This window comes from Gossypium hirsutum, chromosome A08, assembly GCF_007990345.1.
Source record: "Gossypium hirsutum isolate 1008001.06 chromosome A08, Gossypium_hirsutum_v2.1, whole genome shotgun sequence".
Lineage (NCBI taxonomy): Eukaryota > Viridiplantae > Streptophyta > Magnoliopsida > Malvales > Malvaceae > Gossypium > Gossypium hirsutum.
This window is the reverse complement of record NC_053431.1, coordinates 50689830-50713745: the sequence shown is the minus strand read 5'-3', so window position 1 is coordinate 50713745 and position 23916 is coordinate 50689830. Positions and strand designations below refer to the sequence as shown.

At 36.6% G+C, this 23916-nt stretch overlaps 1 long non-coding RNA gene across 1 annotated transcript; it reads right to left on the bottom strand.

Annotated features, from left to right (window-relative positions):
- Positions 1 to 21427: 21427 nt before the first annotated feature.
- On the bottom strand, positions 21428 to 23626 carry LOC107952856 (uncharacterized). Its single transcript, XR_001698954.2, has 4 exons — positions 22981 to 23626; positions 22775 to 22856; positions 22627 to 22669; positions 21428 to 21648 (listed from the first exon to the last, which is right to left on the bottom strand). It is a non-coding gene; the product is annotated as an uncharacterized lncRNA (long non-coding RNA).
- Positions 23627 to 23916: the final 290 nt, after the last annotated feature.

Sequence of the window (23916 nt, the reverse complement as noted above, 5' to 3'; positions counted from 1 at the left end):
GAGCTCTGAACTTTGCAAGGGGAATATTGAAAATGCGTCTAGCTTGTTATTGGTCAACAATCCTGCAGATCACGTCTTTGTTCTAGGTACCCGGATTTTCATCAATTAAATGGTTCACTGTAGACCAATGAGTACTAATATTCTGAATTAATAATCCACTATTACCAGGACCAGGCAGCTAAGGATCATTCTAGATATTCACAGTCTCACCACTGCCAATTCGCCAAAGTAAGCCATCCGCAATCAACTCCCTAGCACTGCATATGCTTCTCCAGGAAAAGGAGGGGTGAGAACCAACTTTAGCTGACATAATATTAGTAAAAGGATAATAACGAGCTTAAAAAATTTTGCCGAAAGACAATCGGGTTGGGATAAAAGTCGCTAAACTTGCTTAGCAAGTAGAGCTTTATTAAACAAAAAGAGGTCCCGAAATCCCAGCCCGCCTTCAGCTTTGGAAGTACATAGTTCACTCCAAGTACTCCAACGAATACCTTTAGTTGATTTACTATTAGACCACTAGAATTTGTTTAAAATACCTTCTAACTTTTGACATAAGGTTTTAGTAAAGCAAAGCATTGCATAACGTAGACAGGAATTGCTTGTAACACCTCCTTGATGAATACTTCCTTACTCCCCATCGAAAGGTACCGGAGACTCCAACTCTCAATCCTATTTCTGAATCTGTCCACAAAATTTACAAAAGCCCATCTCTTCCTTTCCCAACCATCATTGGTAAGCCCAAATATTTCTCCGGGTTTGTGACCACCTGCACTCCCAGAATGTTGGTGACTTGATCCCTCTCATGTCGGCCCACACTTGCTCTAAAGTAAATAAGTGATTTATCAAAATTTACTTGTTGCCCTGAAACTAATTCATATTCCATGATTATATTACGAACTATATGAGCCCCATCCTCCGAAGCATCACCAAAAAGAATGCAATCATCCGCAAACAACAAGTGATTAATCGCAAATCTTTCCCTTCCAATCGGAGCTCCCCTCATCAGATTTTTATGTTTTGCCTCATTCAGCAATAGAGAGAGACCTTCAGTGCAGATTAAGAAAAGCTAAGGGCTGAGCGGGTCACCTTGTCGCAACCCCCGTGTCAGAGAAAAGCCTTCACTAATACCCTCATTAATGCCTATAGTATAGGTAATTGAACAAACGCACCGCATGATAAGAACGATCCAATCAGGTTGGAAACCCAACCTAGACATCATACCAGCCATAAAGTCTCTTTCAACTCGATCGTACGCTTTACTCATATAGAGTTTAAGTGCAAAATTCCCTTATTTACTCCGTTTCTTTATTTTAAAGGAATGTAAGACCTCATAAGCGATTAAAACATTATCCGATATGTGTCTTCCTAGTATAAAAGCCCCTTGAGCTTTATCAATACAGTAACCCAGCGCTATACTTATCCGATCCACCAAAACTTTTGTAATAATCTTATAAATCATATTATATAAACTTATAGGATGAATTTGAAAGAGATTTTTTGGTTTCTCAACTTTTGGAATTAACACTAGGTGGGTTTTATTGATTTCGCCCATATCAATCTCCCCTTTTAAAACAGACAAGCAATAGCTAGAAATTTCAGCCCCAACAAGATGCCAATACCTTTGATAGAACATTACTGGAAACCCGTCAATTTCTGAGGCCTTAAGGGGCACTATCGTCTTCACCACTTGCCAAATTTCATCCTCAGTAAAAGGTTTTAGCAACTCATAATTCATGCGCTTTGTGATCCTTTGCTCAACGAGACCAAGCAGTTGGTCATCACCATCAGATTCGGAAGCCGTATAGAGATCACCAAAATGCTTCAAAGCAACCTGCATCATCTCCCCAGTTTGAGAACCTACAAACCATTCTCATCTTCCAAACCCAAAATTCGATTACGATTATGACGAGAAACAGTAACTTTGTGAAAGAAACTCGTGTTTCTATCACCATTTTGCAACCAATTCACCCTCACACGTTGTTCCCAAAAAACTTCCTTTTTGTTAGCTTCCAAGTTCAAACCTAATTGCACCTCCATAATTTCTGCCAAAATCTCATCAGTAGGATCCTGATCATAGAGGTCAAACAGGCGTTTCTCCAAAAAAATTCGATGTTGTTTTTGCATCTGAGTCTTTGAACAGCTCCAAAGTTTAAACTGTTGACCTGCCTTAGTTAACTTACCCGGGACACTAACAGTTGGATCAGCCCAAGCCTGTCGACTAGCCTCTTCAAAAGATTGGTCAAACACCATTGGGCTTCAAAATGGAACAGCTTAGACCCATGGGTCTCTCCACATTGCAGATTTTCGATTGCATCCATAAGGACTAGGCAATGATTTGATATAGAATGACTCAGATGCTAAACCTAATATTTTCGAAAAAGATTCATCCAATCCAGACTAGCAACTCCCCTGTCAAGCCTCTCCTGAATATTAGTGGACAGAAATCTTCCTCTCTCCCACGTGAACCTCCTACCAATAAATCCCAAATCATTAAGACTACACTCCTCCAAAATGTTTCTAAACTCAGCCATTTGTCGTTCAGATCTAAGTCGTCCCCCTTTCTTTTTAAAAGAGCTTGTAATCTCATTAAAATCCCCAACCACGAGCCATGAGACTGATTGGTCAATACCCAAATGACGAAGTAGCTCCCAAGACTTCCGTCGATATCGTTCATCAGGGTTTCCATAAAGCCCAGTAAGTCTCCAAGTTACGCCATTTTCATTGTCATGAATGCCAACATCCACATGGTAATGAGAGTAGCTTTTGAGAGAGACCAAAGAATTAATTTTCCAACCCAGAGGTAATCCTCCTTTGGAACCAACTGCACCAATGTCAATACCATTTGTAAATCCGCATTTCAACCTAACCAATTCCATTTTCTTCACGTTTAAATTTTGGAACGACGAAAATGTGAAAGTGTACACAATCGCAATAAGTAATAAAGTGACAAGTAAATGTCGAGTTATCGTACCCACAGGGACTGTGAAAAGAATTATTTATGAATGTTATTTAAAACACTTTGGTGAATAAAAATATTTTGTTTGAAGAGGGTGATTAAAAACTAAGATTTTAAACTAAGTAAACTAAAGAAATAAATATCAAATACACGATTTCAAAATACGATTTAATCAAGACGACATAATTGTGTTGGATTAATTACATTTCTTTAACTTAGAATTATTAAACTCATGTTTATATTGTTATGAATAAATTCACGGCAACTCGGTAATTTTCTAACTTATGAACATACTCACCTACACAAATCCATTCATCTCTTAACATATCCCTATGTTAATTCAAACGGTTAAATAGATCTTAATAAGCAAACATGTTATTGCACATACATACTCATTAAATTGAACTAATCTCTTGCATATCCCTATATTAATTCAAACGATTAATTAAATCTAATAAGCACATAAAAGACTATGTGAGGTAACAAGTTATTCTTACCTTGAAATAGTTTAATCACTAATCTTGCAAGTATACAAGGCAAGTGTATCGCCAGATACATTGTTAATTTAACCTTCAGCTACCTTAGAAGAATAAACATGCACTAACTAAGTATTGTGTCAATTAATTACAATTTCAATCTGTTTAAATAATTAATTTATTAGCTTCCACACAATCGTAATGCAAGAATAACTTAAGCATGATTTTACTTAATCAAGCATTTTACCGAGGCCTACAACAGCATAAACACAATTTTAATAATTTAAGCATATGAAATGCAATCAAACCAACACAAATTAAATTCAAGCTAAGCTGATTAAATTAACCATTCCAACAACATAAATATTCATAGATATGTTCATCATAACAACAACAAAAATTAAAGAGATAGGGAACAAGAATCAAATCCGATGTTTCTCCGTGGCTTGACTAGTTTCCTCCGTCTTCGTTCTTTGTTGTCCTAGCCGATCAAGGCTGCTATGAACACTTCGGTGTTGCTCCAAAATGGCTGATGAATGCCCCTTTTTCAATAGGAGAAATCGACAAGAGAGCAAGGGACTTGGAATGGGAAAATGAGAGGAGAAAGTGAGAGAGGAGAGGAGAGATGTGAATGAATGAGAAATGCTTTGAATGATCAGCCAAAGGGGTTTTTATAGCTGAATGTGGCAGCTAAAATTTGCTAAAAATAGCAGCCAAAGAGCCACCCCTTGGCTGGCCACCTACGTGGCAAAGTTGATGGCTTCAACTTTGCTAAATATGGCTTGGGGCAAATCTTCAAAGCCACCAATTGTGGAGGGGTTGCATTGCAATTTGAAGAAGTCTTAAAGGGCTTCTTTGCAACTTAAATAATCAGCTAATAAGCTGAATTGGGTCAGCACTTGGACGGTTTTGGGTTGTCCTTTTCTTGGCTGGTTCGGTTCACTCGGTTCGGTTCAATCGGACCACTTTTTCATAATTAATTAATCATAATTTATTAACCCAGATTAAATTGGATATAAATTAAAATTACTTATATTATGAATAAATACATATAATTTTGGACCGTCTTAGGATGAAATTTAGTTAGCCTCAATACTTCAAATTGGCTCTCGGTTTTGTGCTTCTAGCAGTGTCTACTGAGCCATTTTTCGCCTTTTGTGCAATTCTGTCGAAAATAACCAAAATTAATTATAAAATTAACTAAAATTCAATAAGTTCATATTTTAAGTTCACTTTAATTATTTTATAAAATTTAATTAATTTCGACAAGAATTTAACCGAATTCGTATGAATTTAAGTTAAAAAAAGTATGAAAATGTGTGTAAATTTTTGTGTTTCCAACTTTGTTTCCATAAGAAACAAAATTTGGGGATTAATGGCCCTTAATCTATTTTTGAGTTTGTTAACCGTCCGTGACCTCCCCCAACCACGAACATTCCAGCTAAGGAACTTCATTGCATTCGACTGCTCTGCCCTTCAAAGCTAGTCGATATATCATGATTCCCTCCAACAGAGGCAATGCTTGGAAGATTAGCTGAAGCACTCAGCACACGCTGGTGTTTCTTTCCTTCAATAGAATGAAGCGGGTTATTTGCTTTATCCACTTGTAAATCCATAGGCCCATTTCCACATTTGGCCCTAGACTGCTCCCTAGCATCCATATTTGGCCATTTATCAATTCCTTTAATTAACATCATTTGATCATATCCAAGACGAGTCAAAATGGGATTTTGTAAGATTTAGCCGAATCACTCCCACGATTATGCCCAGAATCCCTCCCTTCCCCTAAAATGTTGTCTTGATTTTCTCTTTCCTTATTCAACATACCGCATTCTGATCCATCTACTTCCCAAAGCCACTTGCTAACCATTGTATTTCGCCTGATGCACCGTTGCACGTAAGGAGATATCCCAACCAAAAACTATTTTGGATGGCTCGATTGTGGTACGAAATGGGCAAAAACTCTCACCATGCCCAAGCTTGCCACAAATGAAACAAGACAAACTGAGTTTTTCATACTGAAATCTAGCATAGACAACCCGATCATTGCCAATTAGAATCTTCTTCTTCTTTTTCAATGGGATTGACACATCTAATCGAACCCGAATATGCATAAAAATTTGAAAACCCATTGACTGAAACGCCGTGTCATAGTTAAGAAACTGCCTTATAAAATTCCCAATTTGTTTAGCCATAGATTCAGTCATTAATCCCGGGGGAAGGTCATAAATTTGGGCTCAGAATTCTGATAAATTTAACGAGACCAGCAACAGATTTTTCCCTGACTGGATTCTATGAAGCAATAGTAAATGATTGTTAAAAATCCATGGTGTTCCCACAACTACTCTTTGAACTTCAACCTCATGAAAGAATTGAAAAAGGTACCGTTTCTCTCCCAAGTCAGAAATACAAATTCCCCTGATAGGGTGCCAAGGATCTGCCAAAGTATTTCGTAAAAAGGAAAAATGAACAACACTATCAGTCAAACAACGTCCTACCAAACTGAGATGATAGTTCTAATCAACCGCCACAGTGTCCTCCTGGAATGCATCCTCTTCCCCATCAACCAAATTCAGATTAGCCAAATCTTCTTTCATCACAAAGAAGACAACAAAACAAATCACTCTAGAATCAAAACAAAAGGACTAAAAACAAAAATTGTGTCAACAGACAGATGAAACCCTCATGTCAACAAACAGACATTGTATTAGTATAGCATTAGCCATTTTTTGCTCTTGTTCTCATTGATATTATCTAATGAATGACTTCATAAAGGTTTAAATAGGTTCAGAATGTGTTACTGTAGTAACTAGAGATTTGTGCTCTGCCAAAGCCACTATGATATGTATTCTTTGAGGCATCTAGACCAATAGAATGTTGCTGGATAAGTAAATTAGAAGGATGGTTAGATAGGATCAATGATTACTTATGCATAAAGTCATCCAATCTTATTGTCAAGTACTCCCTATTAACTAATTTTCTTTACTAAAATGGGTGGAACATAGATGTTACATTTTCTTTACTAACATTTTAGGGGCATATCTCCAACTACTTCAGCATCTGTTTTAAGACTGTCTCAGATATATAAGCTTTCAAAGAATTAGGCATCAAAATAGTTCACGGCTGTTTTAAGCCAAGTTTATTTACTCAACAAGGGACTCAAACCATGAAATCATCATGGCTATGGCGTGGATGATACTAACGAGCTCGTTGCAAACTCCAAGTCTCCAACAGTCAACGTGAAAGTGAAGTTTTTAGGAAAAAAATTTCTTTTAATGATGGTGTCTCCTTAGTTTTCTCGTCAGCTAGTCGAAATAATGTCTGCCTTAAACACCTCTCGCTTGAAATTCTACATGTCGACATTAACGCCGTTAATGGTACCGTGCTTATTTCCTTCACCATCAATGGTAAAACTTAATCAACCTCAACCATATATATTTGATAATTTAAAATCCTTATAAAAAACATGCATGTACTGCCTTTAAACTTTAGAGGTTTACTAGTGGCCACCACTACTTTACTACATATTTTTATTCTGACGTTTATTTAATTTAAATTTAAGAAAAATATGATTACATATATGTTAACATATTAATTTAAATTTTGTGACAATATCTGTAACAGTTTCCTTAAGGTGTGTGAAATTAAAAAGATTAATCCTAGCAATTCGAACATAATTTTCTTTGGTTAAGAAAAGAAATAATTTCTTATTAACTAATTTTATGATAAAGACAAATTCTACAACTAAGACACGAAAATGAAAAAGCAAAATCTTACAACTTCTGATATATATTCTAAACTAACAACATTTATTCTGGGTTAAAAATTTAGTTTGACAAATTGTGCAGAAGATAAATTTGATTAAACAACGAATAAAGTTGACGTGAACCTGGTTATGAGTTTGAAATTTGATTCGTGGTTTGAATGGTCTTGATCATCTAAACAAGCACTTACTCGAAATATGGTTAATTATGAAGAAAAATAAACAGTAAGGTAAATTTAGGATATAACTTACGAACTTAAACGAACTAGAAAAGAATCGATGTTATAAAACAACGCGATCCAAATTCTATAAGATTGCTTAAACTCGCAAAGTTTGGAAATGGATGAAACCTTGACCCACTATATATATTGAGATAGGAACCAAAGGTATATGATGATCGCCACACTTTGGAATAGGTTTAAGTGATAAGATTGGGTTTGGTGAATGCCACAAGAATGGAATTCTTGATAAGTTCAGGAAGTTCTAAAAAGAAAAAAGAATTGAAACTCAAAATGTATTTTTGATAAAAAAAAAGTCTAACCTTACAACAACGATAAAAATGAAATATATATAGAACACCTAGTAGATGGATGGCTAAATTCAGCCTTAAATGATGTACATGAACTTCACTTAACAATTAAGATGTGTTAATATCTTCTCTATAATCGAACAACCAAAATGGTATTCATTAAACCATTTCATCAAGAAGCACATTTACCTCATTTGTAGATTGTGGCATTCAATTGAGCATATGAATGATCAATAACCATCTTCTAGAAGGCTGCCAAAGAGTCTTATTCATTCTCTCACTTGGACAGTGCATTAAAGGAAGCAATGTTTTTACCGAATGGTCACTTATCATGCCCACACGAACAACCATTTTGAAATATTCTAGTAAGGCTACCCAAAAATTCACTAAAGCAAATGATCATTTTTGCAACTTGAATCACCTAAAATCCCAATGAATGAATCATATTCAGGTGAAAGAATATTGCATCGACAATACACAAGTATGATACAACTTATGTATCATGCTAGCATTTATTGTATCATGCTTACAATAAGATTACAACTTCATCAATGCTAGCATAATGCTTCAAACCCTAAACTCTATCTACCATAACAGCATTTATTGTATGATACTAAGTATATATATACTCTTTTTTTTTGGAATAAGGGATATCATTGCATTATTGTACCTTTGTTCTTGAGAAGTAACGATGGGGTGCAACAAACGCTCAGGGAGTACGTAACTACGCCGACTCACTCATGCAGCGACAGTCTTTGGCCAGATTGATTTTTCTAACGCTTGTATTAAAGTGTTCCCTTTTTAACATTCCATACTACACCCACTTTGGAGTATCTCTACTTTATAACTATTTATACATATATAAGCAGCTGTAAAAGGTGGATTTATTCAAGATTTAAGGAATGATGACAGTCATCCATTACTCATGCAACCTAATCCATTCGTCAAAAAATTGAAGCTACAATCTTCTGTCAAATTTATCCAAGTCATTCATTAATAAGTTATGTGTTTCAAAAATTAAACATCGAATGTAACAAAAATTTTCACACACATTTGCAGTAACCATAAATAAACCTTGCATATTTCAAAGAAAAGTTTTGAAATGCGGGTGTAATTCCAAACCTCATATGCATTCCCCCAAACTTAAAGTTTGCATTGTCCCCAATACAGTAAAATTTAAATGCAATGACAATAGAAATGCAACGACAATATATACTTATCAAAATAAAACCTATAGCTACATGCAATGCATGAATACTACAACTAAAGTTTAAAACAAACTAACTCAGTTATCTGTAGCCGTCGATGTGGCTGCATGATGTTTCTTTATCCTCATTCTTTCATTTTTTTTATCTTGGAGCGCTTCATTTTCTTTTCTTTGGGCTTTGCACGGTCTACAGATTGCTCCTTAGTTCCTGGTTCAGCCCCGGCATCATCGGCTGCTATTTTTGTAAGAGAGTCCACTTGGAGTGGTCTAGTGTATACCACTATTACCAATGAATTGCATTGCTCCTCACTGGTGATCTCAGCAACTTTCGCCAGTCTTACTCCAATTCGCTCCAAATTCATAATATTTGCACCCACAGATTTAGATGTGGTGACAAACTTCTCAACAAAATATTCTTCTTATTTTTTTTTCCTTTTCAGCATTTTCTTTTTCTTGAGCAATAACTTCTTCTTTTGCAGCATCAACTTCCTTCTCAACAATAGTGTCTTCTTGATCAGCAAAAATACTATCCTCAAATAAGCTATCAATCTTTCGCAGGCATTCGTCGATTTCCCTGGATTCTTCTTATTTCTTAGTATCAGAGACCTGAATAATGGGTTAGGATGCCATTGGTCTATCTCAGTCTTCTAAGTCATCATTCGAGGAAGAGAGGTAATAGTTAGGAATGATTGGTAGAAACATAGGGAATTCCAGTAGTGGGGATGGGCTTAGTTGGCCTAATGTGGCTGCAATAGAACTGTTCCAGGCTCTGGTATAAGCATAAAACAAATTCTAGGATCGCTCCATATCTTCTACTATAACAACAAGCTTGATCTGCCTATTGTTGATGGAATTTACCATTTTTTTTACATTATTCAGTTTGCGCCATAATGATGTCTCTGTATTCATGCTTGTTTCTTTTCTGTCGACTTTGGCTTTGCTCTTTCTTGTCTTGCTGGTCTCTGCCTCCTTCACTATTGGTGTGCCCTTACCTCGAGTCATTCTTTCTATAGAAGCTTCATTGATTGGGCACTTATTTTCTAGGATTTCCTCACCAGCACGGGGCATGATTCCTGTTTGCTAGCACAATAACATCACTAGGGATGTGAAAATAAGATCCCAGTCTACCTTGTAGCACAGTTAGCTATTTCTTGGTGAAGAATTGCACCCACATCAATTTTTTGGCCCTTGACTATAGAATGTATTAGGCACATTCTGTCTAGGGTGACTGTGGTGTTGTGAGTGTAGGGCTTTAGTCTGCAGTTGACAAAGTGAAACCAAATTTTACTTTGCAGTGTCAGGAAGCGACGATGCATCGTATAGTTCTTTTGATGAGAACCTATCCAAACTGCTTTCTTTACGAACAAGTCTCTCACCAACAGCTTGCATTTTTCATCTGTGATGTCATCCATGAACTTAGAGTGTTTACCGACATCGACCTTGGTGTTGTATAACTCGTTGATGTTTGCAGTGTCCCATGGTATTAAACATTTTCGAAAAAAATAAAATCTAACTCATGATAGTAGAGATTGGCATAGAACTCACGTACCAGTGAAGGCAAGTAGCTTCCAGGATGGTTGCAAAAAGTTTCCACTTTAAGTTCGAGATGGTTTTGGAGACTTGTTTACCCAAATCTTGTTGTGGCGAAAGAGAAATGCCCTACTCAGGATGAAAGTTGCACTTCAATATGTTGTTGTCAAATCGTTTCTTTGCCGATTTATTCAAAAAGAGTACAGGCTTCCTTGCCTGCACTGGCCTAGGGGATTTTGATTCACGGATTGTGGCAGCAGACGATGCATGTTCCCAATTAGATTTGGTGGCTTTCTTGACCGAGCCTCTTATTTTTGGCATATTTTGTTGCGAGAAAATGATTTAAAGGTAAAAAGATAGGATTTTTAGAAGAGAAAAGAAATAAAACTAATTAAAAATTAAAACTTTTTGACCAATTTAATGGTCTCTGCCTGCTTTTGATAAGTATTGCCAAAATAGTATTTTAGCCTCTGTCCATTCACTTTGAACTGGTGTCCATCATGTAAATCTCGAATTGTGACTACACCATGAGGAAATACGACGACAACTTCAAAAGGTCCTGACCAATATGAACACAATTTACCTGGGTGCAATTTGAGTTAAGAATTGAATAATAAAACCTATTGACCCACGACAAATTGTCTCTGTAAAATAATCTTGTCATGCCATCATTTGGTCTTTTCTTTGTAAATTGTAGCATTTTCATAAGCATTTCTCCTAATCTCTTCCAGTTCAGAAATATCCAACAATCTTTTCTTTCCACCTGCTTCATAGTCCATGTTCAATTGCTTAATTGCCCACATTGTTTTGTGTTCTAGTTCGACTGGAAAATGACATGCTTTCTCAAAAACCAATTGATATGACGACATCCCTAATGTAGTTTTGTATGCTATCCGCAATGCCCATAAATCGTTATCCAATTAGAAAGACCAATCTTTCCTCGAAGGGTTTAGAACCTTCTCAAGAATGTTCTTAATTTGTTGATTCGATGCTTCGGCTTGCCCATTGGTTTACGAATGATAAGTATTAGCCATTCTATGATTGACTCCATATCTCTTTAGTGCATTCACCACTTGGTTGCAATGAAATTGTGTACCCTGATCACTAATCAATGCCTTTGGTGTGCTAAAGCGGGTGAGTATATGCTTGTGAAAAGAATTTTAGCACTGTCTTTGCATCATCCTTTGGGACTACAATAGCTTCCACCCACTTCGAGACATAATCCATAGCTACTAATAGATAAAGATTTCCAAATGAACTCAAAAATGGTCCCATAAAATCCATACCCCAAACATCGAATAATTCAACTTCCATAATTGGCTGTTGCAACATTTCATTGTGTTGGGATATAGAACCGGTGCGCTGACTCTTATCACATTGATTCACAAAATTGTGGGTGTCTTTGAATAATGTCAGCTAGTAGAATCCTAATTGGAGAACTTTAGCAGCAGTTCTCAAACCACTGGAATGACCTCCACAAGGAGCATCATGACAATGCCTCAGGATTGAAAGTATCTCATATTCCAGAACACAACATCAAATGATGTTGTGATTGTATACTTTGAATAAATACGGCTTGTTCCAATGATACTTCATTATGTCATGAAGAAATCTTTCTTTTTTGTGGCCTGTGACACCCAATGAGAGTTTTCTACACATTAGATAATTAACAAAATCTACATACCAAAGGGTTGCATCTATTACAAATAACTTCTTTTCTAGGAATGCGTCGATAATTTGAAGTATGTTGTTGTCTTCACTGCCAACTTCCTGTGGAGACAGATGGTCTGCAACTTGATTCTCTGAACCATTATGATCTTTTATCTCGATGTCAAATTCTTGCAATAGTTAATATCTAGCATATCAGTCCTGGTTTGACATCCTTTTTTGCAAAGAGATATCTCAACGCCGAGTGATTAGTGAATATAGTAACCTTTGTGTAACATCCCAAAATAGGACCTAGTCAGAACAGTGGTTTCAGGACTACAAATTCAATGTTGAAATATTTATTTTATGATTATTATGAGGTCTAGAATATGAAAATATGCATGTGTTAAAGTTTCATGAAGAAATTCTATGAGCAAGGTGTCCAATTAGAAAATAAGGACCAAATTGAGTAAATCGCAAAACTTGGATTCTAGAAGAAATTTGTATGAAATTGCTTTAGAATATTAATTAGAAGTCCTTAAGGATAATTTTCCCAATTTCTAAGTTTTTGGACAAAAATGGGCATGTATGGATAAAAGTTTAAAGAAGGGGCGGCTTAAGGGCAATTTGGTCATTTGGCTAATTAATGAAATAAAATGGGAAAATGAAGGCAAAAATCAGCCATTCATCTCCCTCATCTAGCCGAATTTCTCAAGCCCTCCATAGCTAGGGTTTTCAACATTTTCAAGCTCAATAGTAGGTGCTTCCAATCCCCGTTTTTAATGTTCTTCGTATTTTTGAAATACCGGTAACTTACTCTCTCCATTTCTACCCATATTTTGAGTTAGGGTTCATGTTTGCAAAGTGACCCATGTGTGATATGTTTATTCTTTGATGATTTATGGAGGAATATGAAAGTTGAATGTGTGTTAAACATCTTTTTCTAGGTGATTTTCATGAAAAACCCCTAAAAGGACCTTCTTGCAAAAGGTGTAAAATATGTGGTAGAAATGTGAAATAATGGAAAAATGTGGGCTGCCATAAGAGAAAAGAACATCCGAATAGGCTTGGGTAATGTAGAAAATTCATGCATTTCATCATACGAGCCTAGGGACTAAATCGTAAATAATGTGAAAGGTTAGGGGCAAAGCGATCATTTTGTCCGGAGGTAAAATTTAGACTCGAGAAGTATAATGTGAGGTATTAATAATTTATTTTTATTGTTATAGACCTTGAGGAACAAATTTCGGAGGTCGATCGAGGGAAATGAAAGGTTTCGGAATAACCAAAACGTGGAACTGGTAAGTTTGAATAACTTTATTCAAATACTTTAATATTACTATTAAATGGTCAGATGTAGTTCGGTTGGAGAATACTTCATTTTAAACAAAATGGTCCTCATTAGTGTCGGGAGACATCACACTATCACATATTTGTGGCATGTATAACTAAACTCTCACACTTGCTATGTTAGTCCGAGAATCGACAAACCTGCTCTGATACCACTAAATGTAACACCCCTTACCCTTACCCGAGGTCGGGATAAGGTACGAGGCGTTACCGGACAAACATACAAACATTAAACTAAAATACGGGCCATAAAATTTCATTCATATTTCAAAACGTTCATTCACTTACACATAGTCCCTTATTTGAGTCTATGAAGCCCAAAACATACTTTAGAAAGGGTTCGAGACTAAACTGAGAACTTACGAAAATCTTGGAAATTTCATGCTTTAAGGCTCCACACGCCCGTGTCCCAAAGTCATGTCCCATACACGACTGAGACACATGGTCGTGTCTCTGCCTATGTGGAATATACCTAGGCTATTTTCCAAGCTTTGGTCAACTTTAATCTCTTACACACTTATACAAAATCAAAAGCATATAACATGGTATTCATTTAATGATTAAATATTCTCAATTAAACCACAAACATAGCATTTGTATATCATCATACATGTGTCTCTCATACTCATTTTACCTCGTTTATTCTAGTACCACTTATACATTTATACCAAGATTATCATCTTACCAAATATCTTCAGCTTAATCATCAAGCATTCATATTTAAAACAAGATCATATCTTTATAAAATACCACAATTTAGATGCGCGAATAACATGTTTGCCTAAAACATTTTAATTCAACTCCATACCCTACAAGCATTACATTGAGACTAGTCATATATATATACATGTCATGATACATATCATTCTCTTTCAGTTTTCTTATAAACACATATCATTTATTTCAATATATCAATATTTCATATACCATAGTTTCCATGTATTCCACATATATTTATTTTCCTCCTCTTCCTTTCCATTTCAGATCCTTAATGTATATAGCATTCTTGTAAGTACGATTTCACAATTTACTAATAAATGCTCACATCAAACTGTCCACACGAGTCATAGTCACTTACTTATTTATAATTTGAGTTGCAGAGCTCCAAATTAAGATCCGTAAATTTCCTATGAAACTAGACTCACATATATTTGCACCATAAAATTTTCATAATTTTTTGTATAGCCAATTAGTACAGTTTATTCATTAAAAGTTCCCCTATTTCACATTCTGATAGTTCTGACCTCTCTTCAGTAAAAATTAATTATCTCACAATACATAAATCAGATAATGTTCTTGTTGATTTATATTGAAAATATACTCATTAGGGATTTTAAAAATATAATTTTAAGCCTCTAATTATTTTTATCCAAATTTTTGTGATTTTCCAAAGTCAGAATAGGGGATCACGTAATCATTCTGAACCAGTCTTACAAAAACATAAATATATAAAAATATAGAACTCCTTATCTTCTCTGTTTCTTTTATATGAAAATAGACTCATTAAGATTTAATTTTATATCTCATTCAGTCTCTGATTCAATTTCTACTATTTTTGGTGATTTTTCAAAATCACGTCACTGCTACTGTCCAAAACAGTTTTATTGCTAATTCACTCTTTCACACTTTCTTTGTATTAACCTCATTTTAACATACATATCACAAATCATTTTCACCATATTTCATACATCACAAGTATAGGCCCATGATCACAAGGTCACCATAAAATCATCCTCATGTATAACTTACTTGTTTATAACCTTACCACATCCTGGTCACTTAATGAACACATCATTCACATAACCAAGTTCATGCACTTATTCATCACAAAACTCACCAAGCAATACATAGAGAGTCTCCCGTTGAACACTTCGGATCAATCCTCGATACTTGGTGGTTTCATCACATAGCTCCACCCATCATAGAGTTCGGCTCTCTTGTACACATGGTGAACACTCAGTACCACCCATGTGACCTAGCCAATTTATCTCGTAGCTCTCTTGTCTACATGGTGTCCTTCACCTGAAGCCACACATGCGACCTAGCTACATATATCCCGTAGCTCTCTTGTCTACATGGTGTACACATAGTATCACCCATGCGACCTAGCTACATCATAATGTCTTGTAGCTTTCTTGTACACATGATGTGCACTCAGCACCATACATGTGACCTAGCTACATACTATCTGTAACATCCAATCTTTCCGAAGGTTCGACCGGGATTTCTCTCTTTTCCAACAATTTCACCAATCAAGTAATTATCCACAAACATATTTCCAATATTATTATAAAATATCATAATACAAGTAAAATTGATGTATTACTTACATATAAACTTACATCTCATTTAATATCAAGGCAATAACATTAAATTACACATTGCCTTATTAAAAATCATATGAACTTACAATTATCCATAATATCCATAATCATAGAAATCAAATTTATGTATCATAATTCAATGCACTTCATGTACCATAGACATATTTTTAAATCAATTCATAAACTTGGCACCATAATCATTTAATTTAACATAATTCAATTAATTCACTAAATTTAACTTTCAAATATAAATTACAGCATTATTGCTGTATTATTATCATACCAACTTACATACTTTCAACACCTCGAAAATTATAATAAAGATATCAATTTTACATTGAAACATGCATAAATTAATGCTTATTATACATTTGAACTTACCTCGATACTAAAACGATCATTTTACCAATTTTCCCAATTTTCGATTTTTCTCTCATTCTAGGTTCAAATCTCATTTTCCGGGATCTAAAACATCATATTTTACTTATTTAATTAATGTACTATTCAAAACAGTCCTTAACTCAAACTTTGGAAAAATTACAATTTTGCCTCTAAACTTTTGCATATTTACATTTTTGCCCCTAGGCTCGGGAATTAAACTTCATCCCTTATTATTATGTTTTATGACATGCTGATCACTTTTCCCTTTTATGGCAACATCAAATCCTCACTCTAACATATACTTATGACTATTAGGTATTTTTACCGATTAAGCCTTTTACTCGTTTTCATCATAAAACATAATTTAAAACCTCATATTCCATCATAAAACATAAAAATAAACACATTTCACCTATGGGTACTTTTCCAAATATGAACCCTAGCTTAAATTATTGCTAGAATAAGCTTAATCAAATGACCAGGATTCCAAAAACGTAAAGAACTTGAAAAACGGGGTTAGAACGGACTTACTATTGAGCTTGGAAAGCTTGAAAACCCTAGCCATGGTTTCCCCCATGCTAATTTCGGCCTCCATGAAAAAGATGAGTAAATTTTGGCTTTATTTTCCCTTTTTATTTCTTTTAATTACCAAATGACCAAAATGCCTTTCTTTACTAAACTTTCAAAAATTCCATCCATGTCCAATTTTTGTCCGTCACTTAGAAATTGGTCAAATTGCTATTTAAGACCTCATAATTAATATTTCAAAGCAATTTCATACTAGAAACTTCTAGAATACAAGTTTTGCAACTTATTCAATTTAGTCCCTAACTTCAAATTGAGCACTTTATGCATAGAATTTCTTCACGAAATTTTCACACAATCATGAAATCATATCATAGACCTCAAAATAATCATAAAATAATTATTTTTATCTCAGATTTTGTGGTCCCAAAACCTCTGTTCCAACTAGACCCAATTTTGGGCTATTACAATCAAAGTCATTTGGGATGTATAATTAGGCCTTGTCATGTGTTATGGTAATCTATAAGAGTATGGGGATGATAAAAGGTGACCAAAGGCTTGGAAAATAGCCTCACAAGGTCCACACGGGTAGACACACGGGCGTGTGTCTAGGCTATGTGTGACACACGGACAGCCCTATGGGTGTGTGATATGGCCGTGTGTCCCCTGTACCTAAACATTTTAAGTCAGAATACATGGTAGTAAACACATGGGTAGAGACACGAGCGTGTGTCTCAACCGTGTGGAGGGCACGGCCTAGCACAAGGGTGTGTGTCTTGGCCGTGTGCCCCTAAATGCATGCTGATGTCATAAACAGAATGCTCAAGTTTTTGGACACCGGAGACCACACGGGCGTGTCTAGGCCGTGTGAAGGACACAGGCTAGGGACACGGGCGTGTGCTCGGCCTTGTGAAAACCCTTGTAGGTTTGTAATAGGAAATAAATTCAATTAATTTCACACGGGCAGGGGACATGGGCATGTCCCAAAGCACATGGGCATGTGCATTGTCTCCATACGGGCGTGTGAGACATTAACCTAGAAATTTTCTTAAAATTTTCTTAGGTCATCGGTTTAGTCCCAAACCTTTTTCAATGTATGTTTTTGGCCTCGTAGGCCCATAATAGTGACACTAAGATGTTGTTTGATTGGGTTCAAATTGGAACGAAATTTTATAACCCGTATTTCCCGAAAATATCATATCCGAGTATGTGTCTAGTAATGCCTCGTACCTGGTCCCTGTCTAGGGTACAGGTAAGGGGTGTTACACTTTGCATCGACAAGATAGGAACGAAACTTGTCGAAAGCAAAGACTACAGCCAGCAATTCTTTCTCACCGGTGGTATAATTGAGTTGAGCCTCTGTAAGAGTTTTGCTAGCATAGTAGATGGCGTGAAATATTTTTCCCATTCGTTGTCCTAGAACTGCACCCACGACAAAGTCGCTTGCATCGCACATAACTTCAAAGGGTTGAGACCAATCTAGTGCAACGACAATGGGTGTATTCACTAGCTTTTTTTTGAACTTAAGAAAGGCATCCAAGCATGTATTGTCAAAGAAGAATTTTCGATTCTATTCCAGCAATGAGCAAAGGGCTTTGCAATTTTCAAAAAATCTCTAATAAACTATCGAAAAAACCCCTCATGTCCTAGAAAACTACGAATACCTTTCACATTTGTTGGTAGAGGTAATTTCTCAATGATTTCCACCTTAGCTTTGTGGACTTGAATGCCTTGGCTAGAAATGCGACGTCCTAACACAATGCCTTCAGTTGCCATGAAATGACATTTTTCCCAATTCAAGACAAGATGTGTGTCTTCATATCGCTTCTGTATTTTATCCAAATTGTTAGCGCAATGATCAAAATCATTCCCATAGACTGAGAAATCATCCATAAATACCTCTAAAGAGTCTTCAATCATATTTGGGAATTTTGCCATCATGCACCTTTGAAATGTGGCTAGTGCGTTGCAAAGACCGAAAGGCATACGGTGAAAAGTGAAAGTACCAAAGGGGCAGGTGAAAGTTGTTTTCTCCTGATCCTCCGGTGCAATAGAAATTTGATTGTACCCATAATAGCCATCTAAAAAGCAATAATAGGCCTTTACAACAAGCCGATCCAGCATTTGGTTGATGAAGGAAAGCTGGAAGTGATCCTTCTTTGTGGCTGCATTCAATTTACGATAATCTATACAAACTCATCATCATGTGGGAATGCGTGTAGGAATTAATTCATCCTTATCCTTGTGAACCATAGTGATGCCACTTTTTTTCAGGCACACATTGCACTGGACTTACCTAATTGCTGTAAAAAATTGGGTAAATAATTGCTATAAACAATCTCGTTTAATCTTCTTTGCTGTTCAATCGATTGCTTGCCTTCATCTTCCAACTTGATCTTGTGCATGCAAAAAGAAGGACTAATACCTTAAATATCGACAATACTCCAAGCAATAGCTTGTTTATGTTGCTTGAGAATATAAACCAATTTCTCTTCTTGAGTTGTGTCCAGTGTTTACTGAGACAATAATTGGGAGAGTATTGTGATCACCTAGAAAAACATATTTAAATGAGGAGGTAGTGGTCTCAATTCCAGAGTAGGAGCTTATTTAATAGATGGTTTGAAAATTGAGGTTGTTTTGTTAGCTAGGTCTAAGGATTTAATCTGCCATCCATGCTTGAGTTTAGATGCTAGCTTCAACCATGATGTCACAATTGTCTAAGCAATCAACATTAGATGTCACTACAAACTCTTTAGAAAGTGATGTGGTTTAGTCATTGAATTCTTCCTCAACCAGATCATCTAGAACATCAATAGTAAGGCATTCTTCTTTGTCCTTGCATTGAACAGATTCAAAAACACTGAAGAAAACTTGCCTGTCAACTTACGACACTCTCCAGAATGCCTAAGCTCATAGTGTGCACAAATCGGCCATCTAGAACCACCCATTGAACCACCAGTACTAACCACAAAACTAGTTTTCTACCTAGGATGACTCGATCGAGACCCCCATGTCACAACCATACCGGAACTATGACTATCACAACCTCACTTAGGCGGATAACTAGATGCACCAGTAGAAGCTCTCTTACCAAAATCAATAACCACAGAACGAGGCAGCTCAACTAAAGTCTCCTTAATTACCTTAGCTCTGTCCATTAAGTCATCAAACATCTCTACATTTTGAGCTACCAAGTAAACCCGAATCTCATGGTTAAGCCCAAATCGGAACCTCTTACATCAGTCCCTCTTAGAAAGTATCATCTCAGAAGCATACTAACTAAGTTGCACAAACTTTGCCTCATAATTAGCCACTGACAAATCACCTTGAACCAAATCCAGAAACTCACTCGTACGAGCCTTTATATGCTGCTCACCCATAATCTTCCTCTTAAAGACCTCGAGAAAGTAATTCCAAGTTAATCTATCAGAAATAATACCTCTCCTAATTGTATTCCACCAACGATGAGCCTCACAGTGGAGTAAGGACACCGTACAACCTAATTTCTCCTCATCAAAACAAAACATCTGCTCAAGGATCCTTTCAACTCCTTTCAACTCCTTCCAACCAATACTCAGCTACAGTCAGATCAGTACCTTTCACTCCATAAAATTTCTTACCACCTAACACCCGAAGACGTTCAAGCAACAACCCATAGTTAATAGGTGCAGGAGCATGGTTAGCATAGTAATTTGCTAAAAATTTCCTATTATAGCTTTCATTAAAGGGCCTACACCCTCATCAAGTATGTTCACTCCACGTGATAGCATAGGAGGTGTAGAGGATATACCATCCTCTTGAACGCTAGCTCTTACATTAACACGTCTAGGAGACATATCTAATAATCTGGTATACAAACAAATAAATAAATGGTCTGAGTGGTAAGAAGATGATCTAAGTCTTATTCCTGTAAATAAACTTTAGGATTAACGCAATGTGTTCCCGTTCCTACCCCATATGCAATTCAACAAACTATTTCAAGCAATCTCATGCCATTCAATTAGAGTTATATCCATAATTTAAAAAAACCAAGGAGATTTAGACTCATGAGTTTTGAAACTCCAAACACACAACAATCACCTAGGCCCGAGAGTCAATGAACCTAGAGCTCTAATACCACCAATTATAACACGCTATATGCAGCCCGATCGCCGAGCCTAAATATTAGGATGCTACACTACCGTTTCATGTCTTACACAACAATTAAGATCTCAATCCTATAGAAATGTTTTTATTATTATCATTCGTATAGGTTTTAGTCAACATGCTCTTTAACTATCATCACCACATGCTAAATATTCATCTAAAAGTCTTATAATCATAGTTACACATGCATAAGATGTAACACCCCAAACTCGGCCCAGACGTTACGACCGAATCTGGCGTGCCACATTGAAGCGTTACTATAAAATTCATGTTTTATCTAAAATCTTTCTTAGTTTTTAAAGAATGATTTCATTATAAGTTAAAGTGAATGGAAGCGGAGCACCAGGCAGGAAACAGAAAAAGAGGAGGTGAGTCCATCGGACTGCTTAAGTACCAAGCTCCCTTCGGACCCAATCCTAGACATGCACACCACCATTGCCACACTTTAACTTAGTGTATGTTCTTAGGAAACCAAATTCAATTAAGTCCAGTTTAAGGTAAAGTGATTAATTTTGGAAAACGTATTCGTTGCGAAAGTTTTGCTTTGTTGTCGTGATATTTTAAAATCAATTACTATTTTTGAAAACGCGCCCTAAAACTAATTAGTTTCAGTGATTAAGATAATATCATACCTATTCTAGTAAAACATATTAAAACCATTTAAAATAATTAAAACGACCTTATTACAGCTTCAAACCCAAATCACAAAAGAAAATGAAAAGATGTCCAATTCTCCAGAAGAAAACAAAATTTGTAGAATGAGTGGCCACTCCAAATCCCTCACAGATCCAAGCCCACTATGGTTGGGGATTACCTGCGTGGATGAAAATAAAGGGTGAGTTTGGGGAAACTCAGTGTGTAAAGTATCCCAACTAGAGCCCAAATCAGTTCAAGCTTTACTGGGCCTAAGCCTTATTCAAAAATCAGAGCTATTTGGGCCTTGGTCCATAACAATATTAATCTAGGCCATAGCCCCTTACAGTATCAGAGTATACTAGGCCTAGCCCATATTAGTATCAATCTGGGCCGTAACCCTATAACAAAGTCGAGATATATTGGGCCTTACCCATATTAACACAGTTGGCCCACAACAAAACAGTCTCATATGATCAATACATAATAACCCCATCCAACCCTGCACTTGCCTCCATCCATCCCTACACTTCCTGTGGGGAATAAATCACCCACGCCATCCCTACACTTATAGTGTTAGCACCGGTTGCGGCACTAACTATAATCCGCAGCAAAGCTGCTTATATTAGAATATTTGGCACAGCCACCAGAACGGGTTTTTCCTCCATAACAAAACCCAACCCCATGCAGTATGACATGTATGCAGAATATATATAATTAACAAGGCATGCTTCAGAAAGGCAGTCAGATTATAGTGTAAGAACAGTTATTTACCCTCGAGGGGCGTAATCGTAAACTTACCCCTTTAAGGATATTACAGTAATTCTACCTTACAGAGGTATTTCAGTAAATTTATTAGTCTTTTTAGGGTTTCATGCTCATTATAGTTATTAACGTGTTAACAAAAACACTTACTGAGCATTTTTACCGAATTGGGCCCGTTGGCCTACTAACCTGATTTTAACCCATTAAGCCCAAATATATTGAAGTGCACGAAATTGCGCACTCTACAATCTTACTGTTGAAGTTACCAAAATTATCAATACAAACAATCCCACGAGCGCTCGCACGCTCGCAAGTTCTCGAAATGCCAGCTTTTCGACATTTTGGCATTTCGACTTTTGCCGATCTAGTCTACTAGTAGGTGTTGTTTACACACCTGTTCTGTAACGATATGTTGACGAGATCCACACACGAGTTGCCTACAATCGAGTTACTAAGACGTTAGTCTAAATATCAAAAACAAGCTACGTACAAGACCCCTTACCATATTCGGCCAACAGTGCCTTAAACCCCAAAGTTCTTACCTTTCTGCTGAAATATGGGTTAGATCTAGATGTCCAACGGAGTTAACCTTCTAGCCCTTCATTGTACGCCCCCTTGTCCACACTAGCGCATACAAAGCCAAAAGAAAGAGGCAAAAATGCCCTTAGTCCCAACGTTAGCCACCCTTAAGGGGTTTTGGCTTTTTCTTAAACCATGAATAACTAACGGAAGTGATTCGAATACTTACCAATTGTTGTTCTGCCCAAGAGAGTGTTCTTATCTATGATTCTAATCTTGATCTACCATAGTCAGAAGAGACAGGTTCAAATAGCCGAAGATTCGGCTTCCTACACCATAGATATGAAGGTTTTCGGCTTTTGAAAAAAAAAAGAAAAAGGGGTTCGGCTGTAGCAAGATTCGACTTTTGAAAAATAATGAAGAAAGAAAAATAAGGGAAGAGACAGAGAGAAGAATATGGGTTCAGCTATGGGTAAAAGAAAAGATGAAAGAAAAAGAAAAGGAAAAATATGAATGAAAGAAAGGGGAGAAGGGAAATAATATTTGTCAAGGGAAAAATTAAAAAGAACCTAGACGAATTACTTAAGACCCTTGGCCGGCCAACTCTTGCCCCTCAAGAGTCTAACATTCGGCCAACACCAAGTCCTTGATCAGGCTCCTAAATTTTCTCCCTTATCTCATCCTTATCCAATCCCTTGATTAGCTCAAACTCTTCCACCGATCAGCAGCATCCTTATCCCCACCTTGCGCCGCTTCAGCATGCTGCCAGGAGAGTCCGTATCAGAATCCAACTCCTTCTGCACGCGTGCAGCAAAAACCCAAGCCTTCCGTGCGCGAGGTGAGACTCGAACCCCAGACCTTCGACTGCCCTTGCGCCTACGCCCGTGCTTCTTTCGTTATTAATATACGGTCACAATTAATTATAAACCTTACCTGCTGAAGCTTTGGTCCGCTTAAAAATAAAAAAGGGAATTTCGCCTTCCACACAACTCAAACCTGTGCCCTTGTGGAACTCCTAACACCCTACTGCCACTGCACCACAAGCGTCATTGTAGCATAACTCGGTCGCAACTGTTCTTAAACCTTACTTTAGTGCGACTTGGCTTCTAAAATAAAAACAAGCCTTTGCATGCGCCAACCCTCGAACCTAGGCACTATACCACAC